This window comes from Bactrocera tryoni, chromosome 4, assembly GCF_016617805.1.
Source record: "Bactrocera tryoni isolate S06 chromosome 4, CSIRO_BtryS06_freeze2, whole genome shotgun sequence".
NCBI classification, from domain to species: domain Eukaryota; kingdom Metazoa; phylum Arthropoda; class Insecta; order Diptera; family Tephritidae; genus Bactrocera; species Bactrocera tryoni.
Window position 1 is genome coordinate 26,187,831 of NC_052502.1, and position 20,207 is coordinate 26,208,037.

General features: G+C 35.4%; 1 protein-coding gene across 7 annotated transcripts in view; it reads left to right on the plus strand.

Annotated features, from left to right (window-relative positions):
* Positions 1-20,207, plus strand: part of LOC120776057 (potassium voltage-gated channel protein Shaker) — a 444,773-nt gene that overhangs the window by 284,426 nt on the left and 140,140 nt on the right. The window lies entirely within an intron of this gene.

Here is a 20,207-nt window from a genome sequence, read left to right on the forward strand (position 1 = left end):
ACCAACTGCAGTGACAACCGGAAGTGGAAAAGTGCATAATTTTTATGCTGAATTTTTTATCATTACTGCAGCCACATTGGCAGCCAGTCAAGCAGGCAGGCCGACAAGCAGGCAGGCAAGCAGTCAGCCAGGAACAAACAGCAGCCGATGATGCCACCAATAGTGGCAGCGTCGCAACGGAAGTTGCAGTAGCCACAAACGGCTTGGTAGCCAAGGCAGCCTGACACGAGCTCACATACGAGAAATGTTTTTATTGCATGTTGTTGTTGTTACAATATAAGTGCTCGTTACTGCATGCCACACACTTTTTGACTGCCACTGATGCATTACTAAAGTTTGTCAGCAGCAACGTTGGTGGCCGGCCAACAGGCAGCGCCTTGGCAAGACAATGCGGCGCCAGATACGAGTTGAAAAACATAAATTTCACTGTTTTTCCTGTCCGCCTGGTGGTGCAGTGTGCGTGCGTATGCATGTATATATGTATGTGTGATGGTGCATTTTGTTGGCTTTTCATTATTTATAGGCAAAATAAGAGTCGCGTTGGTTTGCCAAAAATTTTTCGCATACAATTGTGTGCATGTGTGTGTGTTGTTGGCTTGTGCCATCACCGCTCTCTTACCACACACGCCGTGCCGGTGCTGTCCATGCGCTCACCGATTTCGCCGTGTTGTATAAGCCCAGCTTTCACTGCATGCCATGCGTTGCACGCAGCAACAAAGCGCCTAAAAGCGAATGCAAAAATACAAATACCAAAAAAAAAGAAAAATTTATATAAATTTAAATAAAGAACGTGAAATGGAAAATGGAAATAAAACACTCGTACACTTTTTAATATTAATTAAAATGGCATGTGCATGGTGCGTCCTTCGCCAGCGCCGCACTCCACCTGCGCCAGCCTGCAACGGCTCCGCGTCTCCGTCTCGTTGCTTGCGGCCCAGCGCATTCAACGCCATCATTCATTCCACTCGCTGCACTCAACAATATTTTCTCGTGAACTGACCTCCAATGGCCATCATTCAATGCAGCGCCATATCCTGTTTGCCTTACATATCTTATCCCTTTTACACACACCTATATGATGACACTCTTCTTATTTCAAATAAATATTTTTGTTTTTACTTTTTATATTTCTCGCGCCTGCATTTCACATGTCCCTCTGCGTTTTTTCCGACCAGCAGTCGTAATAACTTTACATATTCAACGAAATTATAGGCAGGCCTAACTGAATTATTTGCTTCATTATTAATATTTGTGTGTACTTCTGTGTATCTATGCCGAATGATCTTGTATTGAAAGTTGCTTGACCGAGTTCTTCCTAAAATACCTGTAAATTAAATTAATTTGTATATTTTTATTTTATATTGGGTAATCAAAAAAGTCTTTTCGTACTTCAACATATTTCTTTTTATTTATACTTATAAATAAACAAATACATATGTACCATTTTGGTCGACCACTTTTTGTCATTTTTTCGCTGGAGACATTATTCCATCAATGTAAATTTCATGTAAAGCGAATTTTTTCATTATTTTCTCTCATTTTTGAACAGCTGTAGCTTTTTTCAACTTTTTTTTGTTTAAATGAAGCTTTAGATCTCACCTTTCCAACACTTGGTATTGTATGACACAATGTGATTGCTGACACTGGAAATATACGACTGCAACGACATCTATTGACAAAATACAAGGGTACAGCAATATACATTATACTGGTACAAAGTCTTGTTTGTATACTCCTGTTATACTAAAAAGAGCATAAGAATAGCCAGAGCAACACCTTTTTTTGTGCGGTGTCAGGGATCCTCTGAAGTATATAAATAAACGATCAGCGGGACGAGCCAATTCAATAAAACCCTAAGTTTTTGAGATACTTGAGATACAAATCTCGAATTTTTCACCCGTCTTTTTCTCACCAATTAGCTTCTCAATTGTCAAAACTGAACTGTCAATATCGAATCAGTATAGCTACAGCTGCATTACAAACTGAACTATTAAAATCAATTGCTTTTCAGAAATAATATATATAAGAACTATAACACTCAGCTTGAGTTCAAACCACAAATTTCACCAGTTATTGAGTTTGATGGGTGCTCAACTGGAAGTAGTAAACGCTGCAAGGTCTGACCAGAGACTTAAAACTGGTACCACGTGCAGCAGTTAGCTCTTGGACCAAGGTGAAAAGGATGTTCTTTCCACCTGACCAATTCTAAGCAAATAATACTAGCAAAAAGCTGGTATTATTTGTGGCGCTGATCAACGGAGCATTCTTCTAATACATATATAAAGTCCGCTACATGCTTTGAGTTGAGTTAGAGCCATACTAAGTACACACCATCGAATATGTAGAGCTTATGAAACTCTTATTAGTAATAAAGTATTGAATTTTACCGCTATTCGATTAGGGGACAACTTTTAATGAAAAGTTGATTGGTTTAACATGTTTCAGATGTCTTCAGTTTAAATGCCAGGTCACTTTTGCTTATGTAAAAGTTGTAACAATTTTGTTCTCATTTTCATAGATCACCAGCTTAGCTCTAAAATTTTGGCTTTTAACACCACTTAAAGAAAAAAATCACATATCAAAATTATCGGCTTGTAACTCAAGTTTATAGCTCAAACCAGGGTTTTGAAAACGTGAGCATAAACGAAATAAGTGGAATTCAAAAATTAAGGAAATTTTGTGTTTTTAGAAATAAATTTTCATTATTCTGGAAATTGGATTTCAAATCCTACCTGTCTTTCGAGCACGAATCCTAGTAATGCAAAGAGAAAGCCAACAACGTGTAAACTACCTTTAAATTAATTTCCTCAAAAATTATGATTTTTTAATCTCAAATTTTTTCATGTATTATATGTACATAGGACATACTCGTAAGGTAGATAACACATTTTAAATAGCGGTAAATGAAATATTATTTGACGTCGAACTTCTTACTGTACCAGCTAACTTTGACCGCACTTCAAAAAATATCTCTGATCAGTTCAAAAGTGGGTTCTTCGTAGCTATTTTGTGTAGGACTATTTTCTGCATTTATTTCACATCAAACTCCTGTGGTGATTTTTATTTTGGGGATTTTTTTATGTTGCTTATTTTGTATTTAAAAATTGAATAGTTGGGAGTTTCGAAATTCTGCCGTTTTTCTCAACTAATGCTGGTTGTAAAAACTAAAAGAATGAAGTTAGAATTACCTGATTCGAATAACATTATTTTTCGGGCAATTCTAAATTTCAACTGTTTCTTTTACTTTACCGTATCTAATTCAAGTACCAATAGAAATACAGTACCTTCAAGTATATCCTCTCGATACCTAAAAAGAAAAAAATTTAGCGAATATATAAGCCAATCTCCGAGATATATTATTGAAATTCAGAGAGCACCTTTTCCCATGAATAACATGCTCTTGTATCAAAAATGAGCATAATCGAGTAAATACTTTTCTTATCTCTCATACACCTAATATAAAGATTTTCGAACTAGCAGTTGGCCAATGAATATATAATTTATAGATTATTTACCTGAAGTTTTCAGATCGTCGATTTCTAATGGCAATGTTTACTAGTGCCCAAAAATTGCTAAAATCGAGTGAATACATTCCTAAGCTCCCACACAGCTAATATAAGGATTTTGCAACTGTACGGTTGCACACGAACTTCGGCCTTCCTTACTTGTTTGGTTATATTTTAATCAAAAACAACTATTTTTCTTAAATGTACATAAAAAAACATTTCGCGGTTTTTTATTGAGTTGCTGTCATACAAATGAAGCAAATAAAAGCATCGCCACGGCGTATGAGTAACTTATTTATATTGGAAGGTAAGCGCCTTGCATTTTAAAATATGATATGTATATGAATTTTAGATTATATTTTCAAATTTCGTTAATTATTTTTTATGAGCTTTTCGGTATCCTCGAAAAGAGCCGTTATTCCACTGTCCTCTTTCAGTATTTAAAAATGCATAATTCAAACAAATTTACACACAAACGCGCGTAAAATTTGTTTCCATTTATAATATTTATTTTTATTTGTGCATGAAATTGGTAAAAGTGCTGCGCTTGATTAAAAATAAATAAAATGTGCAACAACAACGACAATAATGAAAACAACAATGCCAACAACCAAAATGCACTGCAGCGGAACAAATTCTTGGCACCCACAACACGTTGCTACTGTACCGTTAAAAAGTGTTGGCAGCGGGGCGCGTCAAGCCGTGCGGTTGCTCAGCGTGCGGTCGCATGCAGTTGTTGTTCGCCGTTTTATTGTGGATGTTTATGAAAATGTTAGTGTCATGTTTTACATTTATGTAATGCAACGTGTATGCGTATTTTTTTTGCGCTCACTGTAGCTGCACTTGTTTGCCAACTGGAAAATTTATGAGCTTTGGCACTCAATTTGGTGGGTGGATAGCTGGCTGATACGTTAGCTAGCTAGTTCGCTGGCCACCGTGCGGGTTCGTCAGTTGGTTGTTTTTGGCCCTGAACGGCGGCACTACCTAAATTACCTTGTTTACAAATATGTATACTTCATCACCATTTTGCATATTACAGCAATGAAATATTATACTGTGGCGATGAGCAAAGATTTTTTTTAAGTTTTTGGTGTTTTTGTAGTAGCGCCGGTAATTTTGATATTTGTTGCAATTTTCAGCCAATTGCCGCTCATTCCATTTGGTTAGTTTTGAGTACTTAGTTTAAGTATAGTAACTTTTAATAATAATAAAGAATATATTATATATTTAATCTTCTGAAAAGTTGAAAGGGCTAAATTTCATTCACCTCGTTCAATTCTCTATTTTTTTTTTATTCCGCGGAGATATAATTAGATAAATTTACATAAAACTACATATTTTTCTTATGGCCTGACTTTATTAATTTATTTTGAAATCTCCATCGGTTTCGTCGAAATATGCCTATTGAGAAACCAAAAGAATTAATTTCAAATAAATTTTAGAATTAAGAGGGAAACTGCGATAAGACTATCACAGAAAAAATATTCTGTGGAGATTTACTTTTAATATTTTTGCAATAAAGTTGTCATCTTTAGCGTAAAACATTCATTCAATTGAAAATATGTACATCTGCAACATCCAAAAAGCGATTTTGAGGCTAAACAATTGTCGGAAAAATGTTTTCTCTCTCATTCAGTCGGTTCCTTTCACTTTCATTTACATATATTTATGTATGTATGTAGACCAAGAAAAGTTCCTCATGATGCCAATCTTTTCCTTGTATCTCCATTCAACCCTTATATTCTTCACTTATAGAGTTTGGTTTTTGTTCGTCGAGAGAGGACTTTACTTCTCAATTGCTTACTCAGTCCGAAGTAGCACTTGTTGGCAACAGATAATCTGCGTTGTACTCCGAGGCTGACGTTGTTGTTGGTGTTTATGCTGGTTCCAAGATGGGCGAAGTTATCTAAGACTTCAAAGACCGGAGATATTTCGTCTTGCCCTCGTTCACTACTAGACCAATTTGCTTCGCTGCCCTATCTATTCTGGAGAAAGCAGATCCAACCCTTATATAAATATAAAATATAGTAATAAATATATAAATATCTGGAAGCCATTTTAGTGGGGTTCAGCACAAACTCTTCGCGAATTACATTTCCAATTGTTTTGTATCTCGAAACTGCATTTCCCTGTTGAAAAATAGTCCTTTATTTTGTTCTGTGAAGGTTAGACAGTCATTACCAGCAGTCTGCTAAAATATGGAGAAAATTCAATTGTAGACTTAAAAAGAAGGATGTGCTTAAAACAAGTGAGAAGAATTACCGAATTTGGTTACTCACTCCTTTTCAAAATTTATCAGCTTACCCAGACTCAAACTTCTTAGAACAATACTCACCTATTACGTGTGGCTACTTACGCGAATGTAGTAGACGATGGCCAACACTGCACCTAAACTTTGAGCGCTGTTTCCAATTTTCAATTTAGTGTTCACACGCAATACTAAAAGCTGATATCGTAGCTAGGCCATTAGACGGACAATTATTCACCAGTTTCCTTCCATAATAGAGGTATCAAACACATTCACAAACAAAGTGTTTTCAAGATCTGTAACTTGTTTTGAATCACCCTTTTATGGTGTAGGTGGGCAACGCAACCATGTCTTTAGGAGGCCCATTGTGAAACCTTCAGAACTAAAACCTATTTTCAAAACACCTTATATCCTCTCAAAACCACCCTGTATTCCTAATTCTAAGTTCAACAGTACTAAAAATGTTATTTGTGCAACCTCCGCGATATCGTTAAGAAACTCTCGGCCAATAGTTGCGATTTTTTCGCTATGCATGCCTTACATTCGTATTGAAGATGTTCTATAGACTCTACTTCTTTCATCTCCTGACAGCTTCTACAATAGTCATTTCGTGGTACTCCTAATCTACCTGCCAATTAGGAAGTGAGCTATAAACGCACATACTAGACTTAACAGTCGGTATGTGTGGTCCCTATTCCATTCATGACACATTTTTCTGTATATTGAGCAAGTTAGGGATTCTCTCCACCGAGGCTCAGCCTATCTATATAACGTTTGTCGGTTAAATATCTATATGTATGTAGCTAGAAGCATACTATATATTTTCTCTTTTCATCCAAGTCCAACTGCAGGGTTGTGCCTGCTCGGGCTAGTTCATCTGCTTCAAAATAGTAAGGAATGTCAATGAGTCCTGGAACCCATTGAAGGTTTATCGTGATACAGGACCTTAGACCCATGAAGAGATCATGAGATTTTTTCACCACCTTTGATGCAACCATAAAAACTTTAGGGATTTCAAAACCGCTTAACTATCTGTATAAATGAATATATTTAATGTTGTTGTCTTATTTTTGTCTTTTTTGGCTTTCTTTATAAGCCATGATCTCCGCTTAAAAAATACTCCAGTGCTTTGGTAGTCGGAAGGCGATCCTGGTGTTTAATTTTGCTGAGAAGACATCACTTCCTACTCGATTTAATGATGTTATAACCACATTGTTCGACAAATTTCACCGCATTGACCAAAAATAGATTGTAAAGTTGTTGAAAACTCAGACCAAAAATGTGTCTAACTGAATTCTCAGTTTCTTAATACTGCTTAGTCTTTCATAAACTCAAAACCTTAAACACGAGCTTATGAGACAGCTTAATAAAACAGCCAAGTCAATAACGTAATTTAGATTTAGTTGCAAAAACTAAAATTATTCATTCGCCGACTAGAGTCTGCGAGTCTGCATAGTTTACACAGAACTAATGCAATCAGATTTCTGCAAACTCTGCCATGCACTTGAAAAAGTTTTGCGACTCAGCTTCTTCCCCTAGTAACTGCGCTTCAAAACACGTTCACATACAGCATACATACAAATGCACACACATATACATACATACACTTCGGTATAGAAATAAATAGGGGAAGTCGTTATTTCAACCAAATTATGCAAAACATTCGCAACGCCGCCGCTGACCTTCAAGTCTGCATGGCTATGTCTGTGTGTGAATGCGGCACTTCTGCTACTATTTGTATAACGGCGCGCAGGCAGCCAACTTTAAAAAGTAGCATCCGTAGCAACAACAACTTTCTACAAAAGCCAACACGAGTCGCCAGTGGTCGGAGCTCACCGACCGTCGTCCGTCGTCGTTATTGCTTAGTATACGCTTAGAATACTAACAAGCCAATTAATGAATTAAGCAAATACATGTGTGTCTTTGTCTTTGTGTAGAATTGCCCGCACACACACACTCTTCTATATATTTGTGAGTGTTTATATATTTGTTGCAAAAAGTGAAAGTTTAAATAGCCACCGGGCTGTGTTTTCCCCATTTGCGATGTTCGGTCAAAACCTTGAAGCGAAATTCTCTATTAATTAAACACATTTTTCACCAAAGGCATTAATTAAGGTGTGTTGTGGCACGCTTACTAGCTAGTTGGTTCATATTTATGAGAATTCCAGTTGGGAGATCATTTTTGAACGGAGAAGTGTATATTTGGTGTATGATATGGTCACTAATTATTTCAAACTAGTATCAGTAGCGGCTATTTAGGACGGATCTTGATAATATATTTTTCAGGGTTGCCAGATAAATTTGTTACACTTATTAAAGAAAAATTTAACTTTACAGCTACAAAGGGTTTGAAAAGATTTTTATATTTATTGTCATTGGTCACTTTGTATAAAAGCTATATTGGAGTGATTCAAAAAAAATTTTTTTTTTTTTCGTTTGGTACTCGGAAAAATAGGTTCCTAGACTCCTCTAAGAAAGCCTCTCCAAATATGAGTTTTTAATTGTAACGGGAAGGTCCTCCTACATACAGTTTTCTATTTTTCCTTATTATCAGATAGAAAAATTTATATCTCGCTTCCAACTACTTAAAAAAATATATTGTTCCTTAGATTTTGTAGAATATTGAATGCTCTACAAAAAAGGTCTTTTATGATTTTTTCGTAAACCCAAACGTTTAAGAGATATTAACAGTTAAAGTTTGATTATTTCTGGGAATTTTTTTTATTTCTTATGAATTTTATAATTCAATGAAAAAAATTATTATGAATAGATTTTTGGAGAGGCTTTCTTAGAGGTGTCTAGGAACCTATTTTTCAGAGTACCAAACGAAAAAAAAAATTTTTTTTTTGAATCACTCTAAGCTATATGCTATAGGGGTTCGATCCGACTAATTTTTGCCGGGATTGTAGCATTGCCTTCTACAATAATCAAGATAGGTATCGGGACTTGTATATGTAAATGATCAGGACTATAATTCAAATCCGGGTGACTGTGCGTCTGTCTGTGCGTCCGTCCGCGCAAACTGTAACTTAGGTAAAAATTTAGATACTTTGGTAAAACTTGGTATGGGCGTTCCTTTGTATAAAAAAAATACCACTTTGTAGATTAGCGCCTTTTTTGGTTGTTAGCTGAAAACCTATAAAATGCCATAACTAAATTAAGATATAAAACAGTACACAGGGGAGAACAGTAGTGAGAGACACCTGTGGGCAAACAATTTTGAGAAAGTGGGCATAACCGCGCCCTCTAATAAGTTTCATGCACATATCTCTTAAACCACTAAAGCTACAACAACCAAATTTACCTGACAAAATATTTTAAAAACTCCTACTGATAGTGTGAAAATAGAAAAGATCGGATGATGAGTGGGCTTTATAGGAGCAGGTGTGAAAATTGGACAATGTCGTCGTTCCGCCCACTTTTTGGTGAAATCACAGATCGCGAAACCTGACCTACGAATTTCGACCAATTTAGTACGTGGCATTCTCCTCATATTACAGTGTGAAGATTGGCGAAATTGGACCGCGCCTACTTCTCATAAAGCACGATTTTGAATTCCGTTTGATTCTCTCACTTTCCAGTATAGGAATCAAGAACCAATTAATACAATAGTATAATGCCTTTACACTATGACACCTTATAACCAAAAATTGTATAAATCCATACAAAACTGTTCTAGCCCCAAGGTAACGAATATGTGGACCCCAGTATCCATAGTTCACTTTTGATCGAAAATATCGGCCAATGTTTGATATACAATTGCAATTCGGACAGCATCCTTTTCTGACAACATTAATTCTGTGTATCAAAAATGGCTTGAATCGGGTCAACACTTCCCTGAGCACCTGCATATATACCCAATATAAAGATTTACCGAGTGACTTTATACTGCATACATCGCACAATATGAGAGTTATGTTATGGGAAATTGCAAAACGTGTTTTACTCATAATAGTGTATTTGTGTGCCTTAAATAGATGAAATTGAGCGAAAACTTGATCTAGCCCCCATATAACTAATATCAGGATTTTCAAACTCTGGCTGACTTTACTCCATGTGAATGGTTTTTTTAGTACATATGCATGGCATGTTAATACGAGTAGTATGTGATATTGGGAAAAATAGATAAAATTTGGTCGATACTACTCCAACTCCTATATGTATACTTCATATAATGATTTTCGTTTTTCCAACAAACCATTTGCCGAGTAAGTCTGTCAGTGTATGAGTTATATATAAAATTGGACCTAATATAACTCAAATCGTAACAAATTAATAAATCTCAGTATTTAATCACTGAAAGCTAGTCGTATTTAATATACCGCTATTTTAGTTGCATACTTCGGCCCTTTATTCCTTCAACAGCCATATTTATGTGCGATTTAGCGCAGCAAAGGGCAAAGGTAGTAAAAGCGTGCTCGAATCCCCAGCCACTTTAATTATGTTCAAGTTGAGTAGCCATAGATATAAACCCTGTGGTTTGACCTGGTGAGTAGAAAGCATAACGAATACATACACAAAGTGAGCAAACCCCAGCAGCATTGCCATTAATTAATTGGAATGACAGTAGTGCCTCGGTCATAATTTAATAAACAAAAAGATAAATAAAAACTGAGGCGTAAACTAATTTGTAAAAGTAAAAAATAAATACAAAAAAATATCAGAAAATAAGAGTTGCAATAAAAAAAATATGTTAATGCTGCAATTTATAATTTTACATAAATAATTTATAGATTTTTTATTCTGGATTTAATATAGTTACAAAAAAATAGTCTGTTGGAACAGAAAAAATAGTAAATAATAATATTGTAAACTATTGCCTACATTTTGGCGCAAGTATTGAACTTTTCACTGAATTTTAGTGGCGCTAAAGCTTGGCATTGTCTTTGGAAAAGCTATTTATTTAATTTAAAAAATAAAAATAAAATTAACATGAGTTCTGTGAGACCACAAAACAATATTAAATTATATTAATCTTGTATTGAAGACATTAACTTTGAATTTTGGCTTTCATTTCATATGTCTCTATGTTAATAGGTTCAAGGCCTATTTACATAGAATTATCTAAACTTCTCTAAGGAATCCCATTCGAACTCCGAATTTTATACAAAAAATGTCTACAAAAATTTTTGAAATGAAACAGTAAATAATACTGTACGTGCAATGCGCCTTTTAACTTTCAGATTAAAAAAAAATATACACAAATCATTTCCTTTCTTAACCACACCTGCTAACCTCGTTCCTTAACCAATGATTTCAATGATTAAAAATATTAAAAAACTTTAATTTATTTTCAATATGTATGCTTCTTTACAACAATCAGTCTTAGTTGAAAGAAACATTAATATAGAACATTAAAGCAACAACAGCTTAGCTCAATGAGTTGCTTGCCCAATTTAACGCCTTAACCATTTAAAACAATGTCTCTATATAGCCGTTCTTCCACCATATCCCTTAAAATTTATGTTTCTTTTTGCAAATAAATTTTATTACTGACACACTCAACTAACCTATTTTACAGCAAATTAAAGGCAAAAATAACTCAGTTGAGGTTTTTAAATCACTTAACGGCTTGACACTCCCAATTACGGGACTTATATATAGTAGATATGCACACAATATAAGGCAAAATTACAAATACATACATACATCTACATATAAGCGCTACTGTTATGCACATTCGTTTAATTAACCCATCAGGGAAATTAACCGGTTGTGAACTATTTCATAACTAGTATACACCACAAGTTCATATGGTCGACAGATTGTCACGTTTTCTTATAAAAGGACCGCGAATTGGGTGCACTAAGTTTGTTATGAAACTTGTAAGACGCGAAAGGAAACATCGGAGTTCTAAAAAGATATTTATATAAATGATTAGCGTGATCGAGCTGAATCGACCTGAATCGATTTAGTAATGTTCTTCTGACTGTATACTCAAGGTAGTCCATTTTTTTAAAATCGATCTGAAATTTTGCAAACTTTTCTTTTCCCAAAGTAGCTACACATTTCTCGGGACCGTCGATGTCGAACAATTATAGCATATATCTGCCATATAAATTGATTGATCACAGTCAAGCTCTTGTGTGGAAAACTTTTTTATATGACGAGGTATCATAACGAATGGCATGGATTATTTCCCAAAGCAACGGAATATTCTCCGAAACAATTGTTTAGATCAGACCACTATAGCTTATACAAGTTAAAAATCGTTTAGTTACTTTTAATAAAAAAAATGTTTTCTGGGAGCTATGCTCCTTTATTGAATTCCGCTTAAGAACTTAAACTTACAATTAATTATACTTAACTCTAGACCTATGTTTGCCGCTGCAAAGGGTACGGAGTTTGCTGACGCTGCGCTTCCCACGAGTTGCCACTTCGCTGACGTTGCGCTTCCCACGAGTTGCCACTACACGTGTCGCACTCTCAGCGATATAGTGGTGTCATATTGTATTGCTTTGTATCATATGATATTAATGCATCATATGATACTCTTTAAATGTATGGGGTGCTAACTTACATAGCTGCCATATACAATGAACGATCAAAATCAAGTGGTTGCATCGACAATTTTTAATTAACACAGGATGTTTTCAATAGTATCACGTAATTTGTCTTGGTCCTATGGTAACGCTAAAATCTCCGAAGATTTTTTCAAATTCGGATCACTATACCATATACCATAGCTGTCGTAAAAACTGCCTTCTAATTATAAACCAGTATTTTTACTCACTAATTTAATATCTCGCTACAGGGTTGTATTTGCTTTTGTATATAGATATAGTAAGCGTATGTGTAGATAACTGACCCTATAATATTTATTCTGACATTTATTTGATTACGTTACATAGCACAAAGTCGGTGCACACACAGCGTATTGACAATGAAGTGGTCGGCTTGACTTTAGTATTGTCCATAGACTTATGTATATAAGGATAATACACAAATATGTAAAGTTAGGCGCACATAACTGCATAGCTGTGTACAGTTATTTAACACATAATAATATAGAAATTAATTGCATACACTCGTACGTATATACATATGTACATATGTATATATAATTACTGTATATGTTCAAATAAACACTAAATAACTGCTGCGGCGAAATTTTAATTAATGAAGTAAATTTGTTGGTTTGCTTTATGTGCACTCAAATGTATATATGTTTGTTTGTGCATATTGGTATGTAATAAAGTCAGTAATTTACGAAATGATATGTAATAAAAGCCATGTCAATGCATGAAACCGAATTTTATTTTGCGTTCATTAGATTGTTAGTAACTCTTTTAGGTAGCCGAATTCATGTTCGAAACAGATTTAATTATAGATTCGTATTCACATTTACAGTCATTCATTTTTTAGAATTTATTTAAATTTAATGTTTTCAGTTCCACATTCACCTTCAAATTTATTAGCTCTTTAGAATTTTTTTTTAATATGACTATTTATGTTTTAGCTGTTTATCATGTTCATATTCTTATGTCCACTTACTTTTACTTATACTCATAATACTAATATTTACTATTTATGCGCTAACTATGCTTCAAATTCATATTTTAAGTAGAGTATTTCAAGAAATTTCTTTTCTGGCCTAATAATGTAAATAGACATATTTATCAACGAAAATGGTTTATTTTTTTTTTTCGTTTTTTTTTATTTTTTAATTTGTTTTTTTTGTCGATTGCTGTTTTGTTTCGGGCTCATACGAATAGATCCATGATTCGTCACCTGTGTCGATCTTATAAACGTCTTTTGAAGCACCGCGATTGTATTTTTTCAGCATTTCTTTACACCAATCCACACGAGCCTTTTTTTGAGCGATTGTCAAATTGTGCGGGATCCTACGAGAACAAACCTTTTTTACGGCCAGGTGTTCATGCAATATCGAATGTATGCTGGTGGCAGAAATACATAGGCATGCCTCTATCTGAAGGTATGTTACATGACGGTCTTGCATTATCAGTTCACGTACGGTATCGATGTTTTCTGGCACAACGGCTGTTTTTGGACGACCCTCACGGAATTCGTCTTTGAGCCAGCGTCGGCCACGATTGAATTCGTTGTACCAGTTTTTCACAGTGCTATAGGATGGTGCTTCATAGCCATACAAAGATTTTAGTTCATCGATGCACTCTTGTCGTGATAATCCACGTCGAAAGTTGTGAAAAATGATCGCACGAAAATGTTTACGAGTTAATTCCATTTTTTGGCCGAGATGAATTTTTTAATTCCCTGTAAATAAAACAATTCACGATTAAATGACAAAACGTTCTGAGTGATGTTATGCTAAAAAATGTCGAACTTTCCAATGGAAATGTCAGATTGCACCTGGCAACACTTAGTGTTGCCTAAGGCCAGAATATATATAGCAGCCCTCGTACTCATACTCAAAGCGGTAATTATACTTCTACACATACCCATATTTATATTCATATTCATATTCATATTTATTACCTTATAAGAGTTTATAATTTTTCAAAAAAAGTTTTCTTTTTAATTGTCAATTTTTTCATATTTTCTATGTATAGCATTCATACCCACATTCATACTAATTATTTAAACACATACACACTCACAGTACTTTTTCTAAGATAAATCAATGGCATTTTCGCTTTAAAACTCTACTCGGAAGTTTTCATTTCCAATTGCACTTAGAATACTTCGAAATCTTTTAAATACATGCACACATTTTTATATAAATACAGTTAGATATATACATACATGCATATGCTTAGTTGCATGACTACTCTTATTGCTTAGCATGCATAAGCAGTTCAAGGTTTCACTGGGGCGACGTCTGCGTCAGCATCTGCAGTGGCATCCACAGCAGTAACCTTGTAGACTAGATACTAAAGCTTTTGTTGTTGTCTTGTTCGCTTTTCCCAGTTGACTTTTGATTATTGGTGACGAAGTTGTATATATAATAAAGTACGGAGTTGAAGTGAAGTAAGCTCGGGCTACAACAGCTTTTAATTTGCTTTCTTCTTTTTCTTCTTCTTCTTCTGTACTGGCGTAGCAGCAGTCGTTTCTTCTTTTTGCTTTTTGGCGCCAATCTGAGATACCAAGTGCAGCCAGGTTCTTCTTCACCAGATCTCTCCAATGAAGTAGCGGTCTTTCTCTTCCTTATCTAACCTTTCCTCTCGTTTCCTATCCTTTTCGTCTCTGATCTTTCCCTGGCCTATATAGTCCTTTCTTAATCTGTACTATACTTTACCTTCGTATTAGATATCAAGCCCTCATTCAAATTGGGAAATCCTGCTGAATTAGTTAGAAAACAATTTTGAGTTTTAGAGATTAATAACCAAAACTCCATAAAACTACTTTCGAAATAATTCACAGTCATATCCTGCCCAACAAATTCATATATGACATCCACATGATACGAGTCCCTCAATTTACTGCGAAGGCATATTCTTTTCAGCTATAAATTCCTCTCTACCCCAACCACAGCTTAACACCAGCAGAGATTTTGCCAAAAATCTCTTCCACTAAAAATAGTTGAAGGTCAACAAAAATACCAACACCCACCCACACAAATACAAGCACACAGACATGCACATCACACACAGTGTTTAGGAATTTTCGTAATGATGCTATCACTCTGCACTCGCCTGGAAAATTTATTGTTTATGGCCATGGTATTCAATTCACTGGAAAATTCTAACTAATTTACTGAGCTCGCATTGCGACCAAACTAAAATGAAAATGTGAAAAGTTATTAGCTCAAAATGTAACGGTCACAACAGTGCGTTAAGCTAAAAGTTTGCCAAAATCTGGGTGTGTGAGTTCCGGCGTATTTAATGAATTTGCATCAGAAAGAACTCAACTGAATTTTCACATGCGTTTGAGTCCTATTAAATAGTGTGACACTGCCGATGCTGAACTAGTGTATCTATTAAAAATTCTTGAAAAGTTTTGCCCTTCTTTGTAGAGTTTTTATTTTCTCATAAATATTGTCTTTTCATTTAATTCAGTATGCTCTAAATATGAAATATTTATTTTAGTGTTATCTAAATACGATATATCTATTTCAAATATTAACCAAAATACATCACCATCATCTTTTTTCTAGTGTCAATAGCCGATATGCGCTCAACTCATTAAACAAAAGGCGGGTTTTCACACTTTAGTTCACTCAATCAAACCAAAAATTTTACAGCTGATTTAAGAAGCACATACTTTCTCACACCTGCAGGTGTTCACGTGTATGTGGATGTGTTCAAATTGCCAAAATATTACTCAATACTGCTCCACCGCCTTTCCAAAAGAGCACTCTCGAGACACCTGAAGTTTTAGTTTTAGTTTTGTCGAGTAAAAAGATCTTAATCTTAATAAAATATATTGCATTCAGTTAAAAGAGGAATAAATAGACCGACTTAGCTCATTTTCGAAACCTACGCTCTTTATTCTAAACAAAAGGTGAAATGCTCTAAATACGGAAATTTCAATAAAACCTAAGGTGCGCAACTATCAATAGTTGGGTCCAGCAGTTAGTGTTGATTGATTTTGATATTTTCAAAACCGTCATAAATTAACCTAGATATTTGAAAAAGAAGCTGTGTTTTCACATTAGCGACTTTTGGTTGTGCGATTATATCCGATTTTTTGCCAAATCATCGTCATTTGCGGGATGTGTAGATTTTCCGCCTTCATTCAAAGTCTCACTCTTCTTTCAAGCGGCGGCTGAAGCACATCGGGAACTCCAAAAAGTTATCGAAAGTGAAACTGCGTGCAGTGATTGAGCGTTTAAGATATTAATGAACGTTCGCGTGAAGGAAAGCCAAAAATCTTCGAAAACGATGAATTGGAGACGTTGCTCGATGAGGATTCGTGTCATTTGCAAAAAAAACTTGCTTCAGTGTTGGGAGTCACACGTCAAGCTATTTCAAACGATTTAAATGCGTCTTTCTTCGTACTGTGGCCGTTTTTCTTTTAGTGCTCGGCTCAAACGCATCAATTGCGTTCGGTATCGATCTCCTGTGATGGTTTGACTTGGCTTAAGCAGCTCATAATATATCACCCCCAGCTGGTTCCACCAAATGCAGAGCATGACCTTGGCGCCGTGAATGTTCGGTTTTGCCGTCGACGTGGATGCATGTCCAGGCTTTCCCCGTGACTTTCTTCGCTTAGGATTATCGTAATGGACCTATTTTTCGCCGCCAGTTACAATGCGATGTAAAAATCCCTTTCGGTTGTGCCTTTGAAGCAGCTGTTTTCATGCAAAGCAGCGCCATTCGACATCTCTTAGTTTCAAGTCGTAAGGAACCCAGTTCCTTTGTTTCTGAATCATCCCCATGACTTTGAGGCGTTTTGATACGGCTTACTGTGTCACTTGCAACGATTCGGCCAATTCCTCTTGGGTTTGAAACGCATCTTGGTCGAGTAATGCTTTCAATTCAGCATCTTTGAAAATCCTCTCTCTTCCACCACCATGTCGGTCTTCGACTTCATAATCACCATTCTTAAAACGTTGAAACCATTCGCGACATGTTCTTTCACTTAGAAAGAACATATCCGAAAGCATTCGATGAGCCTCAGCCGCACTTTTCTTGGAATTAAAAAAGAAAAGCAGAATTTCCCGCAAATGTCGAGAATTCGGCTCAAAAAGTGACATTTTCAGTTGAGAATAAATTTTGGATGCAAACAGATTTCTACAAATATTTTGTTGGGTTAGTGTTGACACAAATGTCCAAGATCGATATAAAATGATTTAATCGATTTAATCGAAGAGTACTTGACCCTAGAGACATCTATTGGAAAACGGCGGAAGCAAAGGTGTAGACCTAATAATTTTCTACAACTACTCGATAAACTCAGCTATTTACTATTTTTCTTTAAATCAAAATTAAGGACTCAATTTATCCAGAATTTTTTTTTCGAAAAAAAAATAAAATTTTCGTTTTTCCGCGAAGAAATAGAAAGAACAAGTATTAAATGAAACACCATAGTCAATATGCTTATTTTAATAATTGAACAAACCAACAGTTAAATCAAGGAAAGATCTGTCAGACAACGAAAAATTAATTTTTTTTGTCAGTATTATAGTAATAATACTCTATAAACAAAACAACCTATCATCGAAAAAAAACCGAAAAACGCTGTCAGATATAAAAACCAATATATAACATTTTTATAACAAAATCTGAAATTTTGTTTCAATGAGTGTACGAAAACCAATACATAACCATTTTATAACCAAAACTTAAATTTTTTTCAAGTTGAGTGGTTTCTATGATAGTTTTTGTTCGCCTGTAAACTTATGGAAAGCAAAGTTACACATTTTAGGTGACAATACATAATCTTATAAAATTCGTGATTATTTTAATCGTTGTGAGAACAAAATTATTAATTTTTAATTAGCAATAACTTTACTTATACTAATATAGAATATATTATTAATTGATTTTTTTAACTGTTTTCTTTATAGGTAAGTGTGGCACATTTCAATTCGCATTTAAAGAAGTTAATACACTGGAAATACGTATGTATAAATATTACAAATTTAGCTTTAAAAATTAATAAGTTATATTAAACGGTTGCTTCGGTAAGCAGCCTTGAAATTGAAAATCAAATATGCAAGAATCACTTGTGCTCTATTTTATTTAAAAAATACCAGTGTTACGCAATTTTTCTTATACAATCTAAATCCATGTTGCTTATGCTCATTCGTCTGCTCTTAATGTGCTCCAAGTTTCAATAAAATTCTTATTTAGTTAAAAAAGAGAGATGAAAGGTTTGACATTATTTTAAATATAGAACCCTTTTGAATGAAGCAAAGATAGAGTTCGAAAAGTTTTTAAGTAGCATTAAAAGTCATTGAGAAACTCTGTTGTTGTGTAGCAGTGTTCCATCTTCAGAACCTACAGACTCGATATTAATTGCCGAAGTATGCCGGAGAATGATGGGATAACTTTTTAGTTCTCAATTATCTCAGCATTAACTTCTTGGCGACATCTCTCTCTCTGCCTACTTCTTCCGTGCGGAGCCCTTATGGTATGAGGACTCCCCGCGATGAAGGGCGATGAAGGATTCAGGTCCTAGCATATTAGTGAATGCTGCGGGCGACCTTTGTATATACCTTTGTGACCAGGAACCTATATAAGGTGCACTTGGCTAAGTAGCGCTAGACTATTCAGCCCTTGTCTACATTCCTGCACCAATAGCGATTTGATCTCATAGGAAGAAATTGCTTTAAGTGCCGTTTTAGTGTAGATAAGTATGGTGAAAAATACTCGGAAATCTTGCTATAGGTATGGTGAATTTGGTGCGTGGTCCTGCGACTCCTGCATCAATTTCCTCCGACGTTTACGAGCCCTCGATCTACCACTTTATTGTATTATCACTAAGCAGTAGCTCGAGAGTGGAATCATTCCGTTCAGCATTGCTGCTAAAGGTAACCTTAAACTTCTTGGTGAAGAGAATCCTTGACTTGCAGCCCATGATTTACCAGCTAGTCGATTGCACACCATTAGTGCTTTAGTCGCTTTGACCATAGCCAAGTCAACATGCTGCTTCCACGACAGTGTGGAATCCAGCGTGAGACCGAGATATTTGACTGTTAGTCATCTCTACCTCTCTGACCACAAGGTTTAGGTTCCTAAAGCCTCGCTGGGACCTACGTCTCGTAAACGGGACTATGGTCGTCTTTGAGGAGCTGATGTTCAGCTCAACCTCACTGCACCATTTTTTAGTCAGGTTTAAACCTCTTTGTATTAAGTCGCAGAGAGTCTCCTAGAATTTTCTTCTGGCTATAATGACAATGCCATCCGCATATCCTTGCCAGCGAATCCCATAGTCATTTAGTGAAACTTCTAGGTTGTCCACAACAAGGCTTCATAACAATGGGGATAGCACGCCACCCTATGGGAACCTCTTGTAGTGCCAAGACGAATTCTGGTATCCCAGTACGACCTCTACCCAGCTGCGCACCGGCGCTGCCACATTCCTTTTCTCCAGTGTCCTGGCTACGCTCTTGTGAGACGGATAGGAAGGCGGATAGTTGCACATACAGAGACTTAAGTTTAAACGATGAGTTTGTATGGTAGTTATACGCTATAATGGTCCGATATTTCAAAAACTGAGAAACTACACTTTCTGCTCCGTTCAAGGACTTCAAAAAATCTCAAAAATATAAACAGGAAAGGTATTCCAATGTTAATAAAAACAAAATTGAATTGCACCAATTGATAAGTTGCTGTAGAATTTATACACATTTCTTTCCATATCTAACAATAACCAGGTGAACATATTTATATTGCGCTCAAGCATACTTAGTAGCTTACTTACATAAAATAATCATCTGCTAAATATACCCGAAACATATATAAGTCTGCTATATATATACCTATATTCAAAGTATATAATTACTAGAGTCTTAATCACTATATTTGCAAGCAACAAATTTGCATAGATAACGAAGTCTTCGTCTAGACTCCATACAAATCAGGCTA